At 38.2% G+C, this 19,116-nt stretch overlaps 1 protein-coding gene across 6 annotated transcripts in view; it reads right to left on the reverse strand.

Moving 5' to 3' along the window:
- The window catches only part of ATP2B2 (ATPase plasma membrane Ca2+ transporting 2), a 1,183,685-nt gene that overhangs the window by 632,561 nt on the left and 532,008 nt on the right, over positions 1 to 19,116 (reverse strand). The window contains exon 1 of one of the 6 annotated variants that reach the window (XM_059716025.1): positions 9,433 to 9,535. The exons of the other annotated variants lie outside the window; for them this stretch is intronic. The gene's annotated coding sequence lies outside the window, so the exon portion shown is untranslated. Of the gene's footprint in view, positions 1 to 9,432; positions 9,536 to 19,116 lie in introns of those variants that run through there. 6 annotated transcript variants of the gene reach the window in all.

The raw sequence follows: 19,116 nt of genomic DNA on the forward strand, positions 1-19,116 counted from the left end.
TCCACAAGCCCTAAGCAGCCATTGTTCTGTCTCTTTATCTGAGTGAAATTGGACAGAGACACATACACAAACACCTCTCAGCATTAGCTAGCATACCACATGCTGGCTATGGTCCCTGATGTGGCAGAGAAGAGGAAGGGATCTCTGCTTACGCAGTGAGTGGTGAGAGCGGGGGAAGAGGGGGACACAGGAAAGCCAGCAGACCCTGCAGTGCCTGCAAGTCTGTGCCAAGCTCCAGCCAGGGAGCAGAGAGGAACTCTGATGTGGAGCAGAAACCAGCCCAGAGAGCATGCTGGGATGCTGGGAGAGTCTGATTTAACTTAAACCAGCAAGAGGTCTGGGACAGACATTGCATAAACCAATTTGAGCCAAATCAGTTTAAGTCTGATACTACATTCAACCAGATTTATCTCAAACCGGTTTCAGCCATTTTCAAACTGGTTTATGTGCACTGAATATCTGTTCTGTTACATGTTTAAACCAGTTTCTGTTCACTTAAACTGGTTTATGTGTAATGTCTGTCCCTAGCCTAAAAGGAAGAACTCAAAAGCTTGAAGGAATGGACCATTAATGCTACTGTCTTCCACTCTGAACTAAGAATGACATAAACTGTTTTCTACCAAACAAAATATATATGTCTATATTTTTATACATTATTTATTGATTCATTGACATTCTTTATCTATTCATTTTAAAATTTATATCAAAATTTCCTTTCTCTCGGAGACTAACAATGAACACTTCTAAAATACTATGCCTGTCTGATTAAGACTAAGACTGAGATAAGAAATACGGAAAGCTGGTATTCTAAGTAACTTTAATCTACTATACATAAAAGATAAACATTTCAGAAGAAAAATAATATTTTGTTTTAAGTAAAACTACACCTTTTTTTTCAAATCCAAACAATAAAAGAAAACAGACTTATCTTAGTCTCAAAAATCTTATTACCAGCAATTGTTTTAAAAAAATATGCTAATAACACTGAAGAAACCAATAAACGAGGATTGTATGCCTCATTTACAGAATGTTAATGCTTCAACTGATTTTTGAGAAAGATCATTTTCCATTCTCATGTTCTTTTTTTTTTACCATTTTTTTTTTTTTGGATAAAATTTCTTGCATGGAAAAAAAGCTTCAAGTAATTACTAAATAGCAAAAACGGGGGACAGAACAGAAAGAAAGACACTTCCCCTTCTCCCTCCTCCATATGCAGTAAAATTTGCAATTCCAGAAAAACTTTAATAACAGAGCGCTACAGAACTTGCAAACACATTCAGGCCAAATTTGTTTTATATTAATAATTTCTTTTTATCAGAAGTCATAAAAATGTAAGACAAATATATATTTGATTGTATTGTTTTACATGACCCAATAGAAATTTGAAAAGGAAAAGAAAGCCCTATTTCTCTTATACCAGCTTTCATATTCATAGTAAGTATTGCTCAGGAAAAAAGGCAAGTCATGAACTATGGGATAGGATATTTTATTTAATGGTACTTTGCTACCAACTTGGTTAAACAAACATGAATATTAAGTATTTTAATAGATGAAATGGGGAGGAAGGTGATTATTACACCACCAAATGGTGACTGTTGCCTCTCAGTCTGAGCATGATTTGTCCTGACTGACCTTAAAGTCAACATGATATCCAGACAGAAATGACAAGCTGACCCACTTTGGCCTGGCCACAAAAGATGACCCATATGTGTAGCATATGAGTCAGGCTCCCAGCTGTATATCATATCCATTAAATCTGGGAAATACATAGGCTGGCTTCCTTCCCATCTCACCCCAAATAGTTGAATGAATGAATCCAGGCCTCGTAGACTACATATCACCCAAGCTGGAACATGCCAGTACCAGTGTTTAGGCCTTCATCCCCAGGGCACGAAAGGGAAAGCCTAGCTGCAGCAAGAAAAGAATGTGAATGATTATTTCCTTCTCCCACAGCTCAGCATAAGAGGAAAGGGGGAGTTCCCTTCCTCCACTTGTAGGATGAAGACAGAAGAGAATCCTTTGGCACAACGTAACACCAGACCAAACTATAATTTGTTGGGAGAACCAGGAAGTCCCTGGCAAACCCAGCCCATTGACCATTTCAGCCACTCTGGATATGAAGGGCTGAGGAAGGAGTTTTAGAAGGGACAGCTAAATTAAATTAAGCAATATGGGTTTTTTGTTCCAATGGCTTGTCTTACATTGTCAGTTAGCATTTTCAATAATTCTGATTTAGTACTACCATCTCATTCTGGATCTTTCTACATGTTATTTAGCAGACCAGTCTTCCAAAAACAACTACTCACAGAATAGTGCAAGTGCTCTATTTGGTTAGTAACAAAATCTTTAGTAACAAAATCTTACCAACAGCTAATGGTTCTATGTGCAATGTGAGAAAACTCATGCAGTTCTTTTTGGTATTTCTTACCATGTATCTTGTGAGTTGTTCACAAAAAATGCCCCTTAGCATAAGAAGGAAAACAAGTGATACTTTCATTTCTTTATGAATACCAACATAAAATCATCATCTCTTTGCAACTGTATTCTATTGGTCCCTTAACATCAAACATCAATAGGGGTATTTTTAGAACAATGTGCAAAATCATTCATTATAATTCAAGTGGAGAAAAGAAACACAGCAAACAATTAGTGTAAAATTAAATGTCTCTCTTCAGTAAGGACAGCAATTTCTTCCTAAACTAACTTACAAATGTTATAAATCAAGATTGTCTCCTGACGGTTTGGTTAAACGCTTCCCTAGCAAGTTGGAACAGTTTATTGGAAACACCACTCCTTTCTAATTATGTCCCGTACAGAGAGGGTACATTTCTAAAAGACAAAGAAAATGTCTTAATGGTGATAATATATTATTATTGTGCTATCATCAGCAGGTAAGTTTATATAAAGTTTAGTGTAAACATTTAGTTTATTCATCCATCCTGTGAGACAAAATACCTTTACCAGGCCAAAACAAACATATACACTATCACTCTTTTTCTGAAGGCCTGCTATTTCAGAAAATATTGTAGCTATAAAAAAGCATCATTCTTCCTGCTTTGTTAGACCCTGGGCAGGAGGAGGGAGTGGAAATTAAGAAGTTCATCATTTCTAATCATTGCTAATAGAAGAGAGGGTTTAAAGCTGAGGAGCACATTGAATGGCTCCCCCTTCCCTTTCACAGGCAATTATCAGCACTGTGGTTAATTATGAGAATGCTGTTTCTCCTAGTCATATGAGAACATGCACATGCTTCTTCATGTGATGGTATATAGACTTTTATTGGCATGTTGGCTGGTAAGCATTATCTCTAACTTTAGGCACAGACTTCCCAACATCCTTATGACTTTTCCTAACTTCACCTTTGAAGATCAGCAAGGAATTTCTGTCCACTGTTGTCCAGCGGTGCCTCAGTAATATATGGATGGAATTAGTTTTGACTTGAACTCTTCATTCAACTATGCTAGTTGTTTCTTAACACTGTTTTAAACAGAAAAAATAAGTTGTCACCAGCAATGCTGCTGTATGGTCATTGTCTAAATTTGGTGGGGGAAGTCTTTTGGGTTCTGATACATTGTCACCTTACAAAGTAAACTGATTAGGAGTTGAACTGGGCCAGGAACCAGAGTAAGAGACAGAACAAGAGCAAAGGATTTTTCATATTGAAGACACTTTTTTTTAGGTACAAGTCTTCTCAATTGGAATGGGTTTGTTGAGGATGTCCCAGATTCAAGGACTAAAACAGATCTAGTGGATTGGGGCCTGAAGAGCAAGGGAACAGAACAAAAGGTGACTAATGGACTGTTTTGTTTTGGTTTTTTCCCCTGCTATGTAATGGATAAAATTTTCCTTCTCAGGTTGGTCATTTGTTTAATAAATCTGAATTTTGTAGAACTTTTATTTTTAATTTCTTTTCATAGAATATATGTTTAACAAAGATGGCAGAAAATAAGTTTTAATGATTTTTTCAGCATCTTTAAAATAATTTACTTTTCCTTTTTCCACTTCATTTAATTTACCAAAACTGATCTTATTATATACCAATGTGATTTCTATTCATCTAGGATTCCATCACTACTATGAACTGTATTATAGTTTTCATATTCTTAAAACAATAAGATATCCAAGGTATCAATCACATTTCCTCAGTTTGAAAAACAAAACCAAAATATGGCAATTTCATCTAATATAAGTTATTTTCTGCGGGCCAAATCCTGTAGTTTCAACTCAGTCTCTCATAAAAAAAACCTCTCACTGAAATTGAAATGGGTTTTGCTCAAGTAAAGATATGCTGGCAACTGAATTTACATTGATTACTCTAAGGTACATTTTTTTAAATGATAATGCTCCAGTAAATATTGCAATTGATGTTAGATCAATGGTTTGGATGTGAGAGATGGCAGCATGGTCTATCACAGGGGTTGGCAATCTACAGCCTATGGGCTGGATTTAGCCTGTAAACAGGTCTGACCCAGCACAGTGGTTTGGTGGCATAGAGGTGCACTGTGCCACCCACTGCCTCTACACGGCTGCAGAGCCTGCTGCTCCACTATGTCTATACTTCCTTTGCTGAAGAGGCTGGGAATGTACAGTGAGAAAAGCAAAGACAGGGCAGAGAACAGCGAGTGCAGGCAGCTAGCTACTGTGGGAAGAAGGAATGGACCAGCCATAGCCTGGTCACAAACTCCAGCCTGCACCAGCAATATGCTGCTGACCCCTGGTACAGCAGATAGCCCATGCAACTGGAAGTTCTCAACCTGCTGTTGCCACTGACTACCAGTGATACTTTGGGCAAATCACTTATTTCTCTGTATATCTCAGGTTGTTTGGGTATGAAATGGCAACAGTATTTTTCCCTCCAAATGTATTCTGAAATTAATGTTTGCACATCCTTTTCAATTAAATTAGAGTTGCTCCAGTTGATGCTTGGCTGGACTCTCTCATGATTGTTTCCACGATAGTTATGTATCTCAAGATACAACTGTATGTCTTATCCTGAGTAATTGGTATTTTAAAAGGGACACACTGATCACAGAGACTGACTTGCATGAAGTGTGATAGAACAGTACTTTGTGGTTTGTCTGCTTTCTTCACTATGCTAACTGATACCTAGTGGCTAACCCGGGAAACAAATCACTTTTAGTATCTTCTTGACTCACTGCAGTTTATTATATTTTTTCTGATATTTCCCTCACTATCTTTTTCCCTCACTCCCTCACTTTTTTCTGATATCCCCCTGATATGACTATCTTTCTACTCCTATGTGAATTCAAATTACATATTTTTTCAGTTCATCAGCTCTATCTGTACAATTTTACATTCCCTGTCCTTTTTTAAAATCAGTGATTCTCAATTGTTTTAAAAACATATAAATGCTATGTGCAAAGGATCAGTATTCCTAAAAAAAAGTAAAGAACATTGAAAGTAAATTATTTTCCCCCACATATTAATGGCCAGCTTACTTTTTATTATATAACTAGTCCATATTATGAATCCAGTTTCCTGCAACTGAATCTTAGAAGTGTTTGTGTGTGTGTATGTTGTATCTTAATTTACAATTTATTGCGCACAAAAATTACACTAAAATGTCCACTGCCCATTTCCATGACTATATGTATGAAGTTTAATAATGCTAGGAAAATATAAACATAATTAGTTACAAGATAACTGTAAAAAGCATAATATAAAACACATGCCTACCTTTAACAAAATATCTTACTTAGTTCTACTGAAGAAAATAAGAATAAAACATATATGTTTATATATACAAACACATGTCTTACAATATAGAGAAGCACTGTTGTGGATTTTAAAGGTACTGACAAGTTGCATCTAAAATAAGGTGTGCTAATTGCTAGCAAAATGTCTGGAATGCAGGTGCTGCAGAGGCAGCACAGTTATACTAATCAGACACAGAGATTTTTTTTACTTGATTTGCTACCAGCCCAGGCCATCACTAAGTCTCCATTCAAAGTGGATGTATTTCTATTTCTTCCCTAAAGGAGAAAAGAATCCTACTTAACACTGGAATAGATATAGATATAACTATCTATCTATCTATCTTTATCTATAGACAAATATATTTCTATATTTCTATATATATGTATATTTATATTTTAATAATAATGATCTCACTCATTTTTTCATTTCTCAATAATTTTCTAAATTTTTCAAAACTTGTCATATTAATCCTCAATCTATTATTTAATTGACCGGATTATGCAATTAATATTTCCCATTCTCTAAAATTAACCTGAAAACTATTTGGACTATTTGCTAAGTACCATGTAGTAGAAAATCCTACCTTGTCTCTGAAAATGTTTGCTTTAATACCTAGTAGAAATAGCAATATGATAAGGCAGAGCTTATGTACTTTCACTACAAGGTCCCAGCGTAGGGTAAATCAGCTGTCATCTGCTCCCAGAGTGTTCTTGCATGCCAGCCTTAGGTAAATGTATTTAAATTTATTAAAGGAGCTATATAAATATCAGGTGCTAGAGTACTACTGCAGAATACTGAAACTTTTAATGAGAGTAGGCTGTAGTTACAAGGTCGTGTCTTTTGTAATATTTTCAAAGTATGAGGAAAAATTATTTTATCTCCATGTTCAGAAATAGCAACTGCAGCAATTTAGAATTATGAATCTACAAACATTTGAAGAACAAGAGAAAATCCTTTTTCAACTCTTTTCTTAAAAACATAGAATAATATAACATCTCACTTTTCTTGTAGCCATAAAGGCAGAGAAAAACTGTTCTTTCTTGGCACTAAGCAAGACAAGAGGCAATGGGTTTAAACTACAGCAACACAGATTTAGATTAAATCTGAGGAAAAACTTCCTTACGGTAAGAACATAGGACCAAGGAATAAGCTGCCTAGAGAAGTTGTCATATCTCTGTTATTGGAGATTTTTAAGTAGAATCTGTATAGGCATCTGTCTGGGACGGGTTTAAAACAGCAAATCCTGCAGCCATGAAGAGAGTTCAGCTGGATGACCCCTAAGGTCTCCTCAAACTTTAATTCTATGACCAAAACAGGACAAAGAAAAAAGAAAAAAAGAAAGTCCAAGTCAGAGGAAACTTAGCTTTACAAAAAACAAAACAAAAAACAGTCAAAATTTTACAACATTTGAAAAGGTCTAATGAATATTTTAGATGTGGAGGAAAAAAAGAGAAAAAAAATTAACTGAAAGACTGTTTCTTGGATACGTGGCATGATATCTAAACAAAAAATGAACTTATACAAGTAACCTCATTTAAGCACTTAAAAAAACAGCGTGATGTCTAGTTATCATCACCATGTTTTCCTAACCCTAGAATTCCAATGGAAAAATATTAAATCACCCTCAAAGCTGCATCAAAACACAAATGAAACCTTTTAAATGTGCATAATGTAATACGGATACCAGCCATTTTCCATTTCCAATAGGAAAAATATTACCTTTCCTGTGGAAATATAAGTATATTTAACTCTGATACACTGGGCCAAAATCAATTCTTCACAAGAAGATGGAAAAAAATAATAATTTTGCTGCATTACTATGTCCAACTTGTCTACAAACCTTATTTTCACATGTTTTTTGTTAACCTATTCACTTTGTCCGTACAACAGGGCAAATATGAAATACTGTGTTCACAGGTAGCAATGTAAATCAAAATGAGAAGAACATGAACAAAGTAAAAGCTGTATATGATCAAAGACATGCTGGATACCTGAGTCAAGAAGCTATTTGTGAACAAGGTAGGAAAGCTAGTCATGCATATGGATGACCTTTCACAAAATTAAATGCTAGTCAGAAAATACATTCTTGAAATACAAAATAAGCATTATGAAACAGATTAACAAGCTGTTTTTTCACTAAATAAAAAATTGCTATTTTAAGCACCATTCGTAAATCTCATTTAGAAGCATGGTAGTTAAAATAGGAATAGTTTTTTGTTCTGTATTGATGTGTGTATATACATATACATAGATACATACATATATATGTATATATACATATATGTAAATGTGTGTGAGTACACACACACATCCACTAGTAACCTAAAATCCTAGAAGTGAAGGTAGAAATGTTAGGCATGCCTATTACCTTACAAATACCCTTCTCCTTCATCCACTAAATAATCACTGAAAGGATGTAATCGAAAGGTCAAATGAGCATAACTCTTGAGAAGTATGCAGTTCTCCTTTTTTTGCCCATGTATGGTGAAATGAATAGTTTTATTATAAAAGAATATACACTCCTAATTAACTACTCCAATACTTACCTTCCAGAAGGTAAGGAAAGCACAGTGCTATTTATTTATTTCTTACTATCCAAGGGTTTCAAGACTTCCTAAAGTGACCACCTCATTAGACCTAGGTAAGTATGTCCAACGTAAAAGCAAGTGGGCAAGCTTGTATAACACAACTTTAAGTCAGTAAATGGAGAACAGGCTGACTGTTGCCTTATACAAATCAGACAGATGATCTGTAAATTCTGCAGCCAGAGATCAAATGTGTAGAATCTTCTTTTACATAATGGGCAAAGATTCCAATTATGTTATGTTTCTGTTAAAGCATTATACTATTTATGAAGTCTACAAAGCCCTTTCATTCAATACTCATGATTTTTTAAAATTCATAAAAAAAAAATCTTATTCAAAGAAGGATCAGGTAAATTGCTATGCCACAGAAAGGTTCTCTCTCCTATCAGGAAAATACTACCCATACTCAAAAAATTACAATTACAATGAAATGTTATATATATATAAAACCTAACCCATTTTAACATAAAGGACCTGTGGTTTTTACATCAATTTTTCTCTTCATTTTCAAAAGTACATAAATGACCATGACAAGCTGTACAAAATAAATCCATTTCACATGTAGATCTTTTTCTACTTTTTTGGGGGGTCTAGCATAAGATAATGCCATAGTGTTGATTAAATTAGCTAAATTTATGAGGCAAAACATCTATTTGTACTTCTTCTATTTTGAAGCATCTCTGCACTTTGTTTGAAAACACAGCATTAATGCCTGATTTTTCCTAGTAATGATAAAAGCAAAATCCCATCCACATGTTTTCTCATCATTAAATAACAAGCTCAAGCAAAAGCATGCCCACTTTGTCTTAAAAAGAGACAAATCCCATACTGTTTTCTCAACCTCCAAAATCTCAAAGGATTATTCCTGATAGCATATTACCCTTTACCCATACAGTTTCTGCTACTTCTTAGAGAATATTCTGTAGACATCAAATTACCTTTCCAGAGATTCATAGGACATGAACTAAAATCTAATGCATCACTCGGACCAGGTCTCCACACCATTTTCTCATCAGCTTGTGCCTCCAAGAGAAGCAAATTGCCAAATTAACAAGCTCAGAGCAAAAAAAAAAAGGGGGGGGAAAGATCTTATTTTTTTTATTCTCATGCTGTGGATGTCGCTACTTACTTGGCTAAGATATCATCACAAATCCAAAATGATTTCAATTACATAGCGGAGTAATCACTGTTCGGCATCTGTAAGGGATAGATAAACTGAGCTACATTACAGGAGTCCCTCTGCAGACTGTACCATCCTGCACAGGCAGGTGGGGGTGGGGGTGGGGGAAGCTGCTATTTCTGTCAGAGCATCTTGGTAGCAGAGTGCAAGCACAGGGGATGTTTTATTGCCCGCACTTCCAGGCTGTAGAAGGAGGCAAGCAAACAGCAGGCTTGGGAAGGGAAGAAAATGTTGTTTCTAAAAGAAAAATGGACTGAACCACCATGTTGTTGTTTGTGGTTTTAATACTTCCCTTGGGATAATGACAAAAACGGAAGATGGCAAACTACCAGGAATATGCCACTTACTCAGAAACGGGAGAAACCTTCAAGGACAAGGACTGTCAAGTTCTATCACTATCATTTGAGAAGACGAAAAAAGGGCTGGGGAGCTGTATGGAGCGGGTTGCAGGGGGTGAGGGAGCGCTCCCGAAGCACTGCATCCCGACAGCAGACATGCGCTGGTGCGTTCTGAATGTCAGAGCCCGCTGCCAAGCGCTTCCCCAGTCCTGTTAACTATTTAAAATTCAACAAACAGGGGCCAATAAAGAAATAAAGAAAAGACTGTATGTCGCAGGATTTCATCGCCAATCACACTGTACCAACCAAAAAAAATGTCTTTGTAAGCAAAGGTGTAACAGAGAACAAAGCAAATGCACCCTGGATTCTGTGTGTTTCTCAACTATTTTGTGCTGCTTGACCTGCAGGAGTCAGATGCTGTTTGTGCTGATTTCAGAGGAATGCTCACACAGGGAACGCGCATGTCTTTACCTTTGGTTGGGATTGAACTTATTACCATATGCTGTAAAACCTAATGCACATACAGAGATAATGTTCTGCTTCTTTTTTTTTAGCTGATTCCAATGCATTTCAAATGTTAATGGCAACCTGTCACTTCCTCAAGAAAAACTGCATGAAGTTTTAAGGTGGAATGATACTTTCCATCTAATTTTTTCAAAGAAAAAAAATACTGGCGTGGTACTAAGAATTAATTTATGTGAACAATAATCGGGTTGGGGGCTCGGGTTTTTTACCTAGAAAACATGTCATGTCATAACTGCACAATAGGCTTTTGAAATATCTTATTAAAGAGAGTTCCAACTGCTACCAGTTAAGAGAGAAAATACTCCTTTAAAAAAATTGACGTTTCACATATGAGAATAGCAGAGCTTGTTAATAGGGACTAAAGTATCGTCAACATCTTCCCACAAAGGCTACAGTATACATAGGGTAAGCATATTTTAAAAAATTCTTTTAAAAATGCCAAATATTCAGTTGTTCTAAGCACTGTTTCATGAGTTGCAAGCTGAGATTCTGCAATTGCAAGAATGCATTTTATCTCAAAACTGACTAAATACAGAAAAATATTATTTGTTTCTTAAAGCATGAATAAAACAGCATATATCACAGTAGGAGGCTTGTCTATAGCATCCTAGGGACAGCAGTGCTTCGTGACTGTGCTACATCTTGGATAGAGTAGGCAATTGCAACTAAGCACACCTCCTTGAACACTAATAGGAGTAGCTGTACTGATGCTCTGTCATCCTTGCTTACTTGCTGCTCTGAATATCAATTCAGCCAGTTAAGCCAAGAGTCTGCACTGCACTGCACCAAAATGGAAGCTATTTTAAAAAAGCCTGCTAGGATCACTGATCAGGGGATTTTATCTTTGCTGAATTAAAATATGAAGTGAAATTTAAAACAGGATTGGAGTAAAGATTTTTCTAAAAGGAGGCTGTCTTTATCACTGCAAAGTTCCAAGCTATACATGCATGTCATGACATCATATGCAGTGACACTGTTGCATGTAACAGCATCCTGTTTTTCTAGGCAAGGCTTTGTTTCTAATTGTGACTTAGTTCACATTTTAAATCATGCTAAACAAAGAAACCACTGAGAAGAAAATGTTATAGTGGAAATGTGTTGTGCTTACATTCAGGAACTATCACTGCTGATGACCTCTACTGCTTTGCTAGAGCACAAGTATTTTATACTGGATTTTTTTCCAGTATTAGAAACCAGTATTTTTCCAATTCAAGTTATAAATCCATATTTAAAACCTGCTTAATGGATATTACAGCAAAGCCTAAAGATAATAAACAAGAAAGACTAAACCACAAGAATGTGTAGGGGTTTGTTTTTTTAGACAATTTAAATAATTACTAATAACATTTAAAATCCCTTGTTCATTGAATCTGACTATCACAAATTTGCATGTTCCTTCTCTGAAAGATTCTGGCCTTTCTATACTGTAACTATAATCCAGTTATGGAGTTATAACTTGCTGAAAGATATATATTGCAAATATTTAGAGAATGCTTTTGTCTTTACTCGGTGTACAGAGAAAACAAAGGGAAAAGAGAAGGAAAAAAGTAATACTATATTCAACAAGCAAAAAAAGTTCTAGTTATTTTTGGACAATTTAAATGAGTTAAGGAAGAACCATTCCAGGAAAACAAGTTTTCACATGAGTATTCCCAATGCTCATTTAACATAGGGCCTCAAAAGTGCTGTACCACATAACGTGATGATCAAGCTATTAACCTTGTTGCTAGTCTCATCAGTAAGGGGCCCACCTCCCAGTGCTGTCTGGGTATGTAACAAGAAACCCATTCTTGCAGAGACCTAGCACACCCATTGCATTGGTATGGCAAGGCTCAAGTGCCTTTCTGTAGGAGAAACCTACAAACTACATTTACATATCGACTAAGCTAAGTGTCACTAAAGAAAACAAAAGAACTAAAATATCCACTTCAAAGACTGTAAATATATCCTGGTGCTAACCTAACTCGCATACTGTCCTCAGTAGCCTTTGATCCTCACTACCTCACATTGCATTTTACATATTTCTCACAGTGCAGTTTTATATTCCATCTGTCTCATCTTTACATGTATTTTATATTTTATACTTTTAAACCCTTAAGGAATGTACTCCCTGTAGAATGAAGTTACACCCTGGACCATTGTTAAAAACTGCATTGAAACAGGAATTGTAAAGTGATAAAGTCTGCTATATTGGGCTGGTCCCTTGAGTGAATGCGAGTATGAGTCAGTAGATAATTAAATGACAAACCAAGAACCTCTGACTGTTAATTGACAGTAACCTAGCCAGAGGAACTTACCATTACAAAACTCTACAAGCCATTTTAGGCTAATCAACGTGGAAGACTGATTCCTGAAACTAAGCACCCACCCTATTGACTACTCCTGTAACCCATGACAATACAGCCATTGAATCAATCAAGTCAAGGGTGGACTCCCCAAACTGCACCATGGGGCAGAACCCCAGTGACTGTGACTGACAGCTGTCATGCACTACTCAAGACCCATGTGGGACAGTGTGGCAGAGCATCTCTTGTGTCTGCCACTTTAAGAGCCTGAAGAGGCAACCGGCAGGTGTGGCCCAGCTCTGATGAGCAGTCATTTTAAGATTCAGGCCAGGAGAGCTGGAGGCAGCATTCTGCCACCTGGCACTGAGGAAACAATATCTCCTGGTAGAGCTGCTGCTCCAATAACACCAGAAGGTAAGGGCAAGAGCTGATAGGGATGGTTAGGAGGCTCTTGGTCCTGGGCAACACCTAAAACTGCACCCTGCTGGGGATGGGTGGCCTGGTGGGGCTGTTTCTGGTGGACCAGCCCCACAGAAATGCCAGGCCAGTTACCAACCCAGTGGAAGGCAAGTAGGGGCGCATAAACCCCAGCTGCCATCTTCAGGTGGGTCAATTAACATCGGAGGTAGTTGGGGGCCAGGCATGACTGTGGCCACCTGAGCCTGTGTGGGGCGCAAGACCCCAGAGAGTGGAGAGTGGGGCCAGGTACAGCTGTGGCCACCTGAGCCTATGTGGGGTGCAAGAACCTGGAGAGTGGAGAGTGAGGCCAGGCACGACTGCAGCCACCTGAGCCTGTGGGGTGTGTGTGTGACCCCAGGCCCCAGCATATGGGGGTAGAGTATGGGCCTCAATGGAGGCAGAGGTGTAGAGCAGGTTGCAGTGGGGCACCTGACAGCCTGCATCAGAGTGGCAGTTGGGAGGCCTGTTGAGCCTAGCTAGGGGCATGTAGCCCAGTGAAGAGGCAAGACACCCAGAGCTAGGAGCCCCAACTGTGTGTGGGGGGGGGAAGAAGCCCAGTGAGAGTGAGGGGCTCAGAGCTCAAGGAGAGAGGCTGGCGTTAGGGGCTGGGATATAGTTACAACATGGGAATGCTGAGAAGGGTGAATAGTGAGGCCCTATAAACAGGGGGCCTGAGATGAGGCCCTATGAGGAAAGGGTGTGAAGTGGGTCACAGTGAGCAGGAGGTTTGAGGGTAGGCCCTGCTAACTTGGGGGCCAGGTTAGGTCCAGGTAAGCCTTCAGGTACCTGAGGCCACAGGTGGGCCAGAGGCTGATTGGGCGGGGTGGCTGAGGAAGTGCCTCGGGTAAACAATGGGGTGAGTCAGGAGCCCTTAATTCAGAGCAACTGGGTAAGTGACCTGGTGAGGGATTAGAGGCAGAGTCACTCCAGTGTTCTGCAAACTGCCCAGCTCTCGCTTGGATGAGGGTTGTGGGAGAGGCCCAAGAGGCCGTGTGCTTGCTGGCCAGGGACTGCAGGGAAAAAAGCCCCAGGACCCTTTGGGCAAGGGCAGGGTGAGTATGGCCCCGGGAAAAGGAGGGGTGGTATAAGAGTGGCCCCGCAAACAGTCAGTATGAGAGAAAATGTGTGAGAGTCGGTGGAGTGGGAGAGGCCTCAGTGAGAGCGTGGCCCGTAATACGGCAGAAAGCAAGAGGCCTAACACTGAGATGAGTTGAGCCCAGCCTCAGGCCAGAGCAGAGCTCAGCTGTTGGAGCTGCATACATAGGCCCAGGAGAACAGGGCATTCAAAGGGCAGCCTCCTGCCTCATTAACACCTTAATTATGTATCATCAAGGCATGGCAGGCAAGAAAGACGGGCGGTATGCCCAGAGGCAGGTGAGGAGACTATCACTGCGGTTAGTCAGGGAGTTCCCACTTTGCCACAGACAGCAACCTCTGGATTGGGCAGCCAAGATAATGCTAGGGGATCACACAAGCCTGCCAGAAAGGGATAAAAGGCAATGAAGTGTGACCCTCAGTGGTGCTCTCTCTTCCAGCACTTGACCTACTGAGACAGAAGGATAAGCAGGCGATACCACCTTGGATTAAGCTGACCATTGACAGCAGATCTGCAGGGCCTCGGATAGGCAGATATACTAACAGCAGTGCTTTCACAATCACTACAGCAGCTACTATATACTATACTACGTGGGTCTGAATGACATGGATTTGAATGAGTGAGTGCATGTATGTGTGTGCTAAGGTGACTAGTACCCATCATAACCCCCCAGAATTTGCATTGATAATTTCATTAAAACTTCACATCCCATCTAATAAACTAGAATTTATGATGATCCTGTGAGTTGGTCCTTTGTAGCTAACACATATTACAGCCAGTATTGGTTTTCCCTTCATTGTAAAGCTGTGAGTCATCTTGCTGTCACCTGGGCAACAAGGGCCAGCTAACATTACTGTGCACAGTCCCAGAAGATATGCCTTCTGAAATAAGAATTGAGCTGCTAGGTTCAGAGACTGTACCCTGTACAGGGACTGAGACTGCACTATAGTTTGGCAACAATGTGAAACTATGAATGGAAACACACTTCATATGGGTATTTCCTTAGGGCTCATTAAGTACAAAATCCAAAGAGATGCCACAGGTTCTTTCTTTTGACAAAACAAGGCTACTACAAAATGCCAGCACTACTACAAAACCCATGCCAGGTAGTTGTCAAGATCCGGGGATAAGAATGAGGCTGACACTTTCCTGTTACAAGACTTAATGCGTTATTACACTAGTCAGAGTTCATGATAGACTCCTTGAAGGACTGCCACACAAAGAAAGCCTAATACACATATAACGCAGGTACTACACTTGATCTTAACTCACAAGAGACCTAGAAGCAAAGGGGAGTCATCTATCAGTATTTGTATTATTTTCTAACAACTACAGACAAAAATGACATCTATTTGCTCCCAAGAATATGCCATATCTGTACCATATATAATTGCCAGCATTAAAATTCTTATTCTTCCCTCAGGTATTAAGCATTATCTAATTTTACCCATAAATTACGAAATGAAATGAATGATCTGGTTTCTCTCACTTTCTCTTAACCACACAAAAACTGAAGCAACTGCAAGTGTGCATGAGCAGTTTACATATTCATTAGAATATTTTTATAGCAGAATACATAGAACAATATGCTAAATGAAACAACCTTTTCCTGAAGTTTATAGACCTCAACTTTTATTAATTTTGAGGTGTTTCAGTGTGCAATGCTTAGCTCCAGTAAGGAATAAATTACAATCCAAATTCTCTAACAAGAACCATTCTAATAATTCTTTCATTCATGTAACTAATCACTTCAAACTACACTGCATGTGGATTAAAGTGGCAAAAATTATCTAGAAGATAACCAAATAGAACACAGGTTAGATATTATTATTTGTACAATGATTAAAATTCCCATTAAGATATGATTACATATGATAGCTTGTCCCGAGGAACCTTTATATTTTTCTTCTTTACTTGTAACAAATTAGAACAAAAATCATTTGGCACCTAATATTTTAAGAGAATGTATCATTATTCAAGTCCAAGTCCTGTTTACTTAATGGAAATAGTAGTCCAATGTCCAGACTGTCATTGAGACATAATTTATATATAATGTATTTTGTTGATATACTACGTGACACTCTAGAACAGAGGAGACACGATTTCAGAGAGGACTGGCAATGGCACCAATTTCTTGCTTTATCAATTACTTTACACTGGAATTTTTTTTGTCCTGGCCTCAATATGCTATGAATGATTTTTAAAAGCCTATATTTAAAGGCTCAAGATCTTAAAATCTTATCAGAGTGGTCAGCCTACAACATCTTGTTTTTTCAACAATGAGTTATCTGATTTTTCTCATTGAATGGGGAGTTCTGTTCATAACCTGACTGAAACACTAAGTGCTAAACTATATGGACACTGTCATCTGAGAATAAAATGGAAGAATATTCCCTGAAGCTTACTTCATAAAAGATTAAATGGCTAAAATAGACATGAGGAGGCTTAGGGAAATTAAGATGCAAAGGATGGAAGACTTTTGCTGTTGAACTAGAAACACCACTTAAAAACAGAGAATGAAAGCCCTGGTAGGTCAAACTTCAATTGGCTATTTAAGAATAAGGACACAGTATACCTAAGTACTGGATCTCCCTGAAGACAAAAGATATCTGTCTACTTTCTTTTTAGAACTATTTTCTTCCGCTTGCACTGAAGATGGACATCATGAACAACTTTTTTGGAACCCCTATGGGAATGGCAATTAAAGACAGGAATTACAGGAGCATGCTTTTAATTTCTCTTTCAGAACCTTGGGACCCAGCCATGATTTTCTGGGAGGCTATGCAATCAAAAAAAAATTGAAATCAGCAGCAGACTCCTAATATTTTTTCTTCTAATCTCACTTAAAGTAGAACAGCAGACTGGCATCCTTTCATATTTTTAAACTTCATTTAAAATCTTATTTGCTCCATTTTGAAAAACAGGAAACCTGTTTTCAAACTGGATGCCTCTCCAATTTTGCGGCATTTTGCAGTAATATTTTGCAAAAGGAAACGGATTGTATTTCAAATCTACACAAGCATGTTGCTATCATGGGAAGCAGTGTGACCTAATAGATGAAACATAAGACAGAAGCCCTGGGACACCCAAATTCTAATGACCACTAATTAATTGTTTGACCTTGAATAATTCACTCAATCGCACTGTGCCTCAATCTCCCCATCCGTAATATAGGGATAACAATAGTATTTACTGGGTTATATTACAGGAATGGTATCTCTGTTGGTAAACTAACTCTTTCCTTTCTTTAACGGAACAGTAATTCGACACAGCTTAACTGCTTTTTCAGAGGCATGTTTCTAAGTAAGATATTTAATTGCACAAACCATGCAATGTGAATGTTGCAGATACTTTACATCTGCATGTTGATTACAGTATTTTGTCACATACCACGCACACCTATTCCCAAAAATCTGCCTTCAAAATTTAGGGGTGTGTCTTAACTAAGAACACTAAATTAGGTACTGAAATTGAAGCATAGGGATATTATAATGGCTGTGGGAACTATCTTTTCCATCCATGGAAGAGAGGGGCAGCCAGAGTGCACAAGTCAGCATCATATTTTTCACCCTTTCACAGCTGCTGTGAATTTGGCCATAGCTTTCAGCTGAGTAGCAGCAGCTGCCAAAGGGTTAAAATGGCAGCTTCTTCCTGAGCAGTGTTGGTCAGCATCTCTTGCAGTCAGAACCCAGCCATGACTCTGGAAAAATATCTTTCTTCATTCTGCCTTCCCAAAACAAGAGGTGCATCTTATTTGGGGGGGGCAGGGATGGGGTTATGTGAGAAAATACATATTCCTTTCAATAATTTTCTGATTATATGTGTGGCATCTATTTTGCCACATCTCCAAACAAATACCTGCTTTGTCTTCCTAACCAAAATATGCAAAAGTACTCTATCCCAGCTTACCTCCTGGTTTTATGGAATCCCTGATTTTCCACAGCACTTCCAAACAAATCCTAGTAGATGTATGATACCTCAAGCTCCTGCTCTATACCATGAAAACACTGCATATCCAAATCTCAGTTCCTCTCTCAGCCTTCCAGTTAATCCTCAGACAAACTGACTCCTTATTCCCATTTTACACGTCACTGCTCTTTTGAGAAAATATTTCATCCCCCATCCCAAAAGGATCAGTTCCCACAAGAAATGCTTAAATCCTTTTCCTTTGCAATGACTAATCACAGTTTTGCTTCATAAACTTGTGTCACATAATTTCTGTCCCCCTGGTTTGTCTCCATAGAGGATTCATTAATGGGTGCATCTACATGAGACACTACTGTGCAATGCTTACTGTGCATTTATTTAGTACTTGTATAAGCAAGTACTAAATAAATGCATAGTAACTGAAGTTACTGTGCAGTAGCACTGGTAAATGACTTTTAAGTGATGCTGCTACACAGTAGCCTAATAATAATGCACAGTAGCATATTAGCATTGTTTGTGCTGTGACATGCTACTGCACAGTATTATTCAGCTAGTGCGTAGTCAGCACCTCATGTAGATGTGCTCAATAACTAGGGAATAAACCCACCATGAATGTTTGGGCTCACCTAGTATGATGAACAGGTGAGAGACTACTGGAAGCTTCTGAGGACATCAGAAAATAAGGAAATCAGAGTCCATGATAAGAGAAACTAAACTTCACATGAAGCCTGTACCTTCAAACAAACCCACAGTATGGATCACTCAAATGCTCTTTAAATGCAAAGTGAAAAGAGAGAGTGGGATGACCCAATATATTAGAACTTCCTAAGCTACAAATATACACCTTTAACTATCTATTTTCTATTCACATTGTCCAAACAAAAATCTGCAACCTCAGTACCTAATTTTTATGTGATAGAAATCTGGTTCTTCTTTATCTGGATAGCAGGATATACCTGGAAATATCAAAACCCAATCAATCTGACACATACACCTAGATTGG

The sequence above is a fragment of the Alligator mississippiensis genome, chromosome 12 (genome assembly GCF_030867095.1).
Source record: "Alligator mississippiensis isolate rAllMis1 chromosome 12, rAllMis1, whole genome shotgun sequence".
Classification (NCBI taxonomy): Eukaryota; Metazoa; Chordata; order Crocodylia; family Alligatoridae; genus Alligator; species Alligator mississippiensis.